The sequence below is a fragment of the Cupressus sempervirens genome, chromosome 7 (assembly GCF_028749045.1).
Source record: "Cupressus sempervirens isolate cs-2001-9-10 chromosome 7, ASM2874904v1, whole genome shotgun sequence".
NCBI lineage: Eukaryota > Viridiplantae > Streptophyta > Pinopsida > Cupressales > Cupressaceae > Cupressus > Cupressus sempervirens.
Window position 1 is genome coordinate 80,019,338 of NC_143124.1, and position 11,052 is coordinate 80,030,389.

Consider the following 11,052-nt stretch of genomic DNA (forward strand, 5'->3'; position numbering starts at 1 on the left):
CATCCCTACATTATTTCCCTCTACCCGTGAATGCTCCATATGCAACTCTATCTCTAGTGACTATGCTCATGCATGTTCTACATCCACCACTACTTGTAGATGTCTTACCTCTATTTTTGCCCCATCCTCTCACACATTCTCCATCAATCTCAGCAAAAAGGTGACCTCCTGTTTGGCATTCTCTGCTTGCACTCTTTATAGCTAATGTTGGTGTTTGAAAACGCTGGAGGGTTTTCAATTATCCCAATGAGAATATAACACATCTAGGGGTAGCTAACTCCCATTTTCAACATGCTATTTTAGACACTGGGCCAACTATAAGGCACGAACCTTCTTCTACTTCAAGCTCTACTAAACATAGGTGGTTAGACCTTAGATTCAATTGATACCATACCAGTGCAAACATATCCCTAAATCTATTAAGTTTATTTTACCCTTATTTCTCCTAAAGACTTATGAAATGACATAGACCTACAGTAGCTAAATGCAAAGCTATGAACCTCATAAGCTGAGTGAGGGGTAAACATTTAGGTCCTTCAACATGAAAGGTGAAAACACTTTTGATTAATAATGTTGATTTCAACAAAACCTTAGATATGCAGTAATAAGACCTAATGATCCTGTAACTGATCAGTGCCTTAACCATTGGACATTCCCATGAATCACAAACATACATATAAATATTTGAGACATATGTGCATCTTTAGATATCTGATCTATCTATTCAACTTGTAAATAAACATCTATTTTTAGTTTAAATCCCATTCTTACCTGATATCCTCTTGAATAAATCTGCAACCTTGTTGATTTCTATGAAGCATTTACACAATTCCTTGAATTATCAGCAACAATGAAACAAGATACAACCTTAAGGGACTACAACTATGACCTAGGCTCTTTGTTCAAAGGTCATAAAATATTACAACTCACTGAGAATGGAGACAAGATTCAATTGAAACTCAATCATCTACTGCTCTAAGTTGTATTATTTCCTTGAAATTATACAGTCATATGCATGAAATGAAAGACATGAAACAACATAATAGATCTAAACTATTTGTGTTAATCTTCCTATTGTTGTTCATACAAAAGAGAATATGCTGAAAGAATGAAGGTGGAATCACAGTTCTGAATCCAAAGAAGTGGTCTCACATAATGACTAACACTTTCCTACCAACAATGGTCTCACAGTGAAAAAATTGGAACCCTTACAATACATAAGAGAAAGAAAGATATATGAGAAGAGTTTATTCTTGGATCTGATCAAAACATGACATCTGTCCACTTGGAAAACCTTCTCAACAGGTTAAAAAATACTCTGTAATCTCTCCCCTCAACTAGTGAATCAAATATGCATCATTAGGCTTCTACAAGTGCAAAAATATCTCAGATATTTGGAGAATAACTAATTTTGATTCCTAAACTTTACCCAAAGTAAAAGTGAAAATCAGTTAAAAATGACTTCTAAAAGCCAAGAAACCCTTTGAAATTGATTTTTTTCACATTTAGATTTCAAAAAACCTTTATATATGCATTTAAACTGATTTTAACATCCCACGATGAATTCTACTCATTTTTACTAAGAATGCCCCATAAATTAAAAATCTTCTTATAGATTAAACTGGTGGATAGCTGTGCAAAATCTGACCCCAAATTTGGAAAATTCGCTTCTTCCCGATTCCTATGGTATATTATAAGGCTTATTTCAAACAAAAAATGCCCCTGATATGACCATTTGAAAAATTTAGACCTGGCCTAGACTGTGGCTTTGCATTAAAAATGAAAATTTTAAAAAAAGTATATAGTTTGGACTATATAAAAATTCAGAATATTTTCATTTTTCATTTTAATCCATTCATGTGTTGATCCTCTCAATTTTCATTTGATGTTTATACTCTCCTTCAATTTTCCATCGCTACATGTCAATCTTTCATTAGGCCATCAATTTGAAATATTAATTAATTAATTAATTAATTAATCAATTAATTCATCAATTAATCCTCCCCTTATGTAGCCCCGGAAGGCTTTCATTTTATCTCTTCTCTCACATGGGCTTTTTGAGAATTCAAACCCCTTTATGTTCTTACAGTTAATCATGTAAATTCGGAACCCTTAACATCTTCATTTACACTCATCCACTGAATGTTGCCTTTACATCTTTACATTCATGCGCGTAGCATCAAAGAAGCTCAAAATTTATTTCTCTAGCCTACGGGGTCGTCAACTCGTGTACCATCAGAGAGCTTTGGAAATTGCTTTACACCCACATGGGCTTACCTTTATTGTAAGTGCGTGAGCCTTTGAAAATTGCCTCACATTCCTATGGTTGAAAATTTTCCTTACATTCCTATGGGGTAATCGTAGCAATGTAAGGTCTTTGAAAATAGCTCCTGAACATACGTTGAGCACCTTTGAATTACTCCATGTGGAAATCCTGTTGGCGTTGAAACTCAAACAAAATGCTTGGTACTTGCCAGGCTGGCCGCAAGCAGGCCCCAATATGTTAGCAATGGCTTCCTTAAGCATTATGTGCCTTAAGACACATTATGTTTGAGCTTTGAATCTTTTCAATATTCTATTAAACTGCCACATCCACAATGTGGGATAAAGCAACAAAACCCCATCGGACTTGCTCTCCGTCACTACCTTGCAACCTCTTCTCTCATCATGGGTACTCCTTGTTGGTGTTCTCTCTCCATGGTTGGTTCCTCTGTACTGGCATGGATGCGTTCTTGGTTGGCGTAGACTTCTAATGCATGAGTCTCCTCTTCTAATTGACTGCTACATGCTTTATATAAAGCAGCATCTCCCTTTTTTTTTTTAGCCTCTAGTGATGGACACCTCCTTCATTACCTGGGAGTAGTCTTCAACATGAACTATGTGTTATTGACTTTTGCATGGGACTGCTCTGATGGCATCCTCAAACTCTGATGCCTTCCTCTGTTTTAGATGATGGTCTGCTTTGTCTCAAGCTGTGGGCTCTTGTATGGAGGACTTTGCTCACTATACCTGCATATTTTGCCTGTGTTTCTTTATTTTCTTGGCTCCTACTTCATTTATGACATCTTTTATAGTTGAGATAGATTATATCTGAGAACCAATGTGAAAATGAAGCAATTGCAAGCATTGCAATATGTTTTCTTTTCTGAGCTTGTGCAAAACTTGAACAAGTTTATTGATGTTGAGTCCAAATTTCCCACTATCACTAGGAGTTCTAGACCAGTGACCATTATGCTTGGTGCTAAACTTGGCTCTTGGTCCAATTACTAGCTAAGCCTTCACTACTCTACTAGTTTTTATCACTAGATTCAGCTCCTCTATCTGTTCAAGAATTGGTACAACTTTAATACCTAATCACATTTCTAATAGAGTAGTTTTGGTATAAATCTTCTCCCAAAATCTTATCAACACCATTTACATCATTATTTGACTATGAAATTTTAATCCCTTTCCACATTATCTCAAAAATCTCCCAATGCCTTATCGATCTGATGGAATCAGTCAGGCCCCAAAGTGGGTTTGGCTAATTTTTTTTTCATTTTCAGACAACTGATACTCCAAACTGACCAACTAAACATCTTAGACTAATTAAAACCAAGTTCAACCACTGATTAATAAACTAGAACCCATTTTACCATTGATCTGCAAACTATGAATTTCATGTCAAGAGGTCAATTGACTAGCCTTAAAAACTAACCCAGACAACTGACCAGGCCCTAAAAACTGGCACATTGAATCTTTGCTCTACATACTTTCACCTTGTCAGATCTTGTCTTATGAAAAATTCAGAGTCAAAAGATATTTGCTATTAAATTTACTCACTCAGAATTGCCTACAAGAGAACATGTCAGAAAACAATAAACCGGGTTCGGAATTGGCTTCAAAAATTGGTAAACTGAAACTTGGGAAGACAAAAATTGGGGCACTGGTTCTTTGTCATGAGGAGAATATGGATCTATGATTTGGGCTCATGAAAAATAACAGGACACAAATGGCCAGTGGTCAAAGTGAGCTACTTGGAATCTGTAAACTAGAAACACTGACAGAAAACATTTTTTGAAAATGGAATTGACTTGGAAAAGTGTGCATATGGATTCATCAAGACTTAAAAACTGACACAGTTGGAGTATTTTAATAGGGAAAAATAGTGGTACAATCCATTCAATCTAAAAAATCACAGATCTCAAGTTATAACATCTTGAACAGGGGTCTTGACAAATTTGCAAATGCTAACACTAGTAAAAAGATAGAAATTGCATTTGGAATCGCATTTGAAAATTGATCAAATAGATTTTTCATAAGCTGAAACTTGAAACACAACAAGTCTTTGACATCTAAAAAGGAATTCAAAAGGAATTTTAGCATTTGGGTCAACTGGTCAAAAGTTATAGCACATCAAACAGGGCTTCCCAGAATTAGGTGCAAAGTGTAAAATGCAGGAAAACAGTAACTGACCAACTTTGAGGGACTCACAACCTAGGAAAATGAACTCAAAGTGACTCAAAATATGAAACATAGGCTCTCAAGTATTTTTATTAGATACTCTCAAAGGATCAGGTCATGATATAATTTTGGGTGTGAGATATTCAGGTGCAAACACAACCTCCTTTCGTTGTTTGACAATTGGGGTGAAACTATAGATTTGAAACTAGCTCAAAACAGGACTTCGCCAAATGACTCAGAATGTCAATTTCACTTCAAAGAACACTTAGATGCATTGAATAAAGGGTGTTAGAAAAATTAAACACCACTTAGGCCTCATACTGACAGCCAGGTACAATCTCATCAAAAGTAGTTACGGGGCTTGATTTCTCAAAATTTTCAAAATGGACGGTCAAAATGAGAATGCAATTTTGAGTCCCAAAAGTGGCTCTGTCTTTGGATGCATGCCCCTTGTGGGCATGGTAAGATTTTAGATCTCTAGGAGAAGCAGACCACACACCTGAACAACAAAAGCTCTCTCGAACAGCTTTATTGAAAGCAAAAACAACTGCCTCTACTATGTACAAGTGATGGCCTTGGGCCACCAAAAAGTTTCAGAAATCCTTACCTCTGTCATGCACTTAATTTTCATTTACATCTTCTTGAGATAAACTAAAATTCTCATTCTTTTTTGTTTCACCAAACATATCAACATTTGCAATCAGCTCATTAGGCAAAACAAAACTAATATCACTACTTCCATAGTGCATATAAAAATCAGACATATTTTCCTCATCTTTCTCACTATGAAAAAATGATTCAACATGATCATAAAAACTAACATCAAATTGAAACTGATCACCACTGGCTGAATCATGGATTCCTTCAACTAGAAACACAAAAGCTTGGTACTCTACTTCATTCAATGAGTTATATGAATCAAATTGTAACTCACCTTGTGTCTCTGGGTGTGAAGAGAATGTAAAATTTGATTTCTCCTTGTCTGTATTATTAGTACTCCTATCATGTCCCCAATTTTTGGTGACAGTTCGATTTAATTAATTTAATTAATGGTTGTCCAAGGACGACTAATTAGTTATTTTAATTAAATAAATAAATATTAAAAGATGACCTTGTATTTAATAAAGTGACTTGGAAAATATTTAATAAAGTCACTTGAGGGATAAGATCAAAAATGTTCTAGAAGTCTCTGGAGAGGATGGAGAAAAAAGAATAAATAGGCACCCCGGGGCTCCATTCGAATCAGGCAGTTGTTTTATCTCTCTTGTTTTCAGATTGTGATTCAATCACAGGTGCATTGTGGAACCTAGGGTTTCTACAATTGTCACAACTGGCCATTGAGAATGATAACTCTCAATTGGTACGCAATTTTGAGGGTGTGAAATATCATCTGAATTATTGCAGATTAGAGGTGACGATACAGTCATTTCATCAGGGTGATTAATTGCGGCTTAAGGCCAATTTGTAGTTTTGTTCATTGAATGATTTGATTCAGATCCATCGATTCTGAATGTTCAGATAAACAGATTGAAGACCAAGATGGAAGCTAGGCGATGATGGAGTTAAGGGAGCAAGCGACCTTTTGATTAATAACGATAAATACAATAAACACGGGATTCATGTCCCGTGGCTGCCAAGTCTGCACAGATTCCAAATTCCAGCTTTGAAAGAGATTCCATGAGCGCGTTCCAACGATTACGGAACCAACTCAGATTCATGAGAGTCATTTGATAATTATTTAAAACGCGCTTTTTGGTGGACGCCACCATTTTGAAATTGAATATAAAGAAGCTTGGAACCCAAGAGCACAAGTTGAAAGAACAGGATCGCGCGGGCAAGGAAACATTGGGTCTTACATGTGAACAAGATCGATAAACCCATCTTTCCCTCCGTCATTACAGCAGCGATTTTGTATAAGACTAATAGCATGGAGTAGGGAGTAATAAATGCATCGCAGATCGTAGCATATCTTATTGTCATTCCAGGCAGAGTCGGGTCCAGACCCATCTCTCCGATCCGTTTCCATCAATAATATAGTTCCAAAGACTCAGAGCGGGCTGATAGGAACAGATCGCGGGCAGATTCCAGGCCGTCCTACCCTCCATTTTCCATTAGCAACGGACAACACGCGGGAAGTGCGATTTCTGTGAACAGTCAAGTTTTTACTCAAATAAATTGAGTGAATGCATGACTATAGATACTTGAGATTGGAGTGCGATTTCCTCTACAATTGTGCTGTCAACATAAATATTGTGCTCTCTGCAAACGGGTCGATCTCTCTTCACAAGATTACAGGGACACCATTTTGAAGGGCATTAAGTTCACGGAAGTGTTAGAGACTTGTGCGAGTTCAGGCCATCATGCCAGCATTCGTCAGTAAGTAACCGCTGTCTCAGCAATACAAGCCCACTGCCCGCGACTGCGAGTTTCACGCGGGTTTCATATTTTCGTTGGCGGCTTTCGCATTACCTAGAGCAGTGTTAGGAGTATTTCTTAAATATTTCATGGAAGTGTGTGGAGATTAAGCTTTGGTGGGCAGAGGTGATGTACATGAGTCTATAGATTTATCAGAGGATGAATGGAACAAAGTTGTTACAACAAATTTGAGAGGAGCTTGGTTGGTATCTAAGGCTATGGGAAGACGCATGCATGATACAGGACAAGGAGGTTCAATTATTAATATTTCATCCATTGGTGGCCTCTCACGTGGCGAGTTGCTTGGAGGAATCACATACAATGCTTCCAAGGCAGGCATAAACACATTGACAAAGTTTAGTATTTTGGTCAGGGTCATTACAGTGGTATTAGAGCCTGTTGCAAACTATTTGACGAATTGCCACAGTACATTATTGGGATTTACTGACCTTTATAGCTAGGGTCATTACAGTGGTATCAGAGCCGTTTTCTTGCCATCCTGTGGGGTGAGAACCGAATTACATGAGTGATCAGCACTCTACTTCAACCAAGATGGATAGGTACAACACCAAGTCTCCAAGGACACAATCTCGGACAAGTAATAGACGCAGTATTTAGAGTCGGAATTGTGGAAAGGAGGACTATTCAGACATTCAGGATGAGCTCAGAAAAATCAAACATAACATGTCTGAACTGTTGGTTAAACACCACCGTATGCTTGACAGGCTGTCCGTCCCAGCTAAGGTGAATAAATCAACTGGATTTCATTTTGGCACATCTTCTCACAAAGCATTGACTGATACAATGAGAGATGTTACTGGGAACCTTAATGAGGAGTTCGAGAAACAAGTGTACAACCGGTCAGAGGTTTCAGTTCGGTCACAGGAAGAAGCGGTGAAGGACATTATGTTGATGGATAGTAACTGTCAACTTGACACTCAAGTTAAGACAGTTGAATACGAGCTTTCCAAGGGTGATGTCTCATGTACTCTTCCGACAAGCAATGATTTCAGTAAAGTGAGTTCAGATGATGATGAAGATGTCATTGTGCATGATGATGAGATACTTGGTGAAAATGAGTAGACATCGAGCATTTATGATTTTGCTGACAAAGAGTACCAGGCTCAGTTAGATGCTTCGTCACATGAGGATGAAATTGGTGGTACTTCACATGATTGGTCCAGCCAGCTGAAGGTGAGCAAAGATAGTATTATGGCTTCTTTATCTCATCATGACAGGATGCGGGAGATGTTAGAAGAACACATCCAGATGATTCAGTTACAAGGAAGACATAAGGGAGTTCAAGAAAAATCTTCTTGTTGTGACTTACATGCAATTGGTGAAGGAATGGGAACGACAAAGTTGAGCTATTTGCATCTTCTATCAGACCGTGACTATCTTCTTAGCCTTACCAAAGATTATTCAGATGCCTTGAGGAGGAAGGAGGAGGAAGTTGTCAAGCTTTCTTGCGAGCTTGAGGACACTCGAGCAACTTTGGCATTACAGGACTGGGAGAGACATGGGAATAAACACGACATGGAGCTGAGTTCATCTTGCACTCAGCTTTCTACATTTGACGGATCATATATGGTAGCTGATAATGCTACGAGTTCATCTTGCATTCACATCCAGGATACAAGGACAATGGCAGACAGGTATGTGAAGTTAGCTGGTATTGGTCACATTACTCAGGTAAGTAGTTTGCTTGAGTTACCAGTTGTTTCTTGCATATGGATTCGGGAATGTTTCAACATCATTTGGGATTTAGTCAACCGAAGATCTTTAGCACTTTATGATAGCCATGATTGTTTGAGTACTATCATGGATTTGATTAGCAGAATATACAGTGTTATCTTTCCTTGTGCCAGCAGAACATCCGATGTTGGTATTAGTTTTTATGCACCGTTTTTGGGTTTGGTTCATATTTCCAGTCGACCATCCTTGCTGAAAGGTGTTGAAGGTTTTTCATATTTGGAAGCATGTACAGATGAGTCACAGGATCGTTTTGACCTTGATGACATCCGGGAGAATGAAGTGAACAGTTTTGAAGATTTCGCTTCCTTGACAGTTTCTTTAGGTACAGAAGAGCTTGACAGCAGGACTACAGATTTTGACACTCTGGATGTTGATATGATTTTTAAAGTTGATTCAAAAAATATGGATGATAATAATCCAGAGACCAGTATCTTTCAACACACTCCTCTAGACAATGTGTCAGAGGGAATTTATAAAAGACGGTCTAGCCAGAGCCATCATGTGATTAGCCAATTGAAAGTTAGTGAGCGAGACATTGCTATCGCTTGTGAGCATTTTGATACTGTTCGTTAGTTGTTGGCTGTTACTAGTTGGGGTACTTCTATGACAGATGAGTCCAACAGTGGTTACTTTTCTTTGGCAGAGATTCATGCCTTGCGTGAAGCTGTTCGGATTTTGAAGCAGGATTATTTACAATTGGTAGCCGACCGTGATCACTTGGTTGAATGGGGAAGTACAGCATATGAGGCACTCTTGGATCGTGAAGAGGAGTGAGTGAGCTTTCCCAAGAGCTCATAGTGACTACTGAGGCTTTAGAGGACACACGGCAGGATCTACAAAAGTCGCAGTTTCAGTTGAAGGAGGTGACCGTGGAATTGGAGCATTTGCGGTCAAAACCAGCCCCAGACCCAGTTCATTTGACTATTGAGGTAGATGATGGTAAGTACACTCCTATAGTTGCTTTTGAGGAGCTTATTGTTGAGACTGACACACATGTTCAGGGTTTGGAGGAAGTTGGTCTTAATGAGTTTGGGATACCGGTAGAGTCCAGTTTCCAGATTGGTTCTACTCAGATAGTTGATAGTGTGGTACAGCTGAGTATGCCACCCTTTTAGGAGGACCAGTTGTGGTGTAAAGGAGAGTATGTTAATGTTTCCTCATATAATTTTTACTGCACTGAACCGTTCATGGAGTATTTGCTCGACAGTGCATGTGTTCATTTGGACTCGCATGAAGTGACAGAAGGTGTGCTCATCCATGATACTAGTGTTATTTGCAGATTGGTTGAGAAGATTATAGAGGTCCTTTCTACTATGCTACCTCACAAGGATCTCGAGGAAGGGTTTGTTGAGCGGAATGCACAGGATCCTATCCAGCGTACAGTCACTCGGAGTCAGAAAATGGAGCCATATGTTGATTACCAGTTCAGTGATGATGAGCTAGCAGCAGAATTTGGAGGTTCTTACCGGCATTATACGGTAGGGTACGCTCATCGTTTCTCTTTTGACACAGAGGTAGAAGATTTTATTTCATGCAGATGTAGATTGGCTCCAGTTTCTTATCATCCATTAGGGGATAGATTGGCACCATCTTTTGAAGATAAAACTGGTAGTAGCAAGTTACTCGGCTTGCCGCATCGACACGCTCGGAGTAGTTTTTCAGAGATTGGATTTGCTGGCAGTAATTCAGGTACCTATAGCTATTGTCATATCTACAGTGCAGTTGGGTGCAAGTGTCATTCTGACGGGGGCTTGAGTTTTGATAGATTTGATGTTTCAGTTGGCTTGAGTTCCGCAGAATGTTTTCTTCTACAGGCATCTAGAGTTGGTTTTCAGATGATTCCCTTAGAGTTGTTAGTTGTTTGGATATTGAGCATAGTTTCTCAGCTACAGGTATTGATGATTTCTCCACGGGAGTATGATGCGGATTGGGATGATACACAGGTTTACATTTGGGATCCAGGCAGACTGATTGGTTCATGGTTTAGCCATTGCTTGGGGACAAGCAATTTCAGGAAGGGCGGACTGTCATGTCCCCAATTTTTGGTGACAGTTCAATTTAATTAATTTAATTAATGGTTGTCCAAGGACGACTAATTAGTTATTTTAATTAAATAAATAAATATTAAAAGATGACCTTGTATTTAATAAAGTGACTTGGAAAATATTTAATAAAGTCACTTGAGGGATAAGATCAAAAATGTTCTAGAAGTCTCTGGAGAGGATGGAGAAAAAAGAATAAATAGGCACCCCGGGGCTCCATTCGAATCAGGCAGTTGTTTTATCTCTCTTGTTTTCAGATTGTCATTCAATCACGGGTGCATTGTGGAACCTAGGGTTTCTACAATTGTCACAACTGGCCATTGAGAACGATAACTCTCAATTGGTATGCAATTTTGAGGGTGTGAAATATCATCTGAATTATAGCAGATTGGAGGTG

At 38.5% G+C, this 11,052-nt stretch overlaps 1 pseudogene; it reads right to left on the reverse strand.

Annotated features, from left to right (window-relative positions):
* Positions 1 to 6,212, reverse strand: part of LOC149545601 (disease resistance protein Roq1-like) — an 80,154-nt pseudogene extending 73,942 nt beyond the window's left edge.
* Positions 6,213 to 11,052: the final 4,840 nt, after the last annotated feature.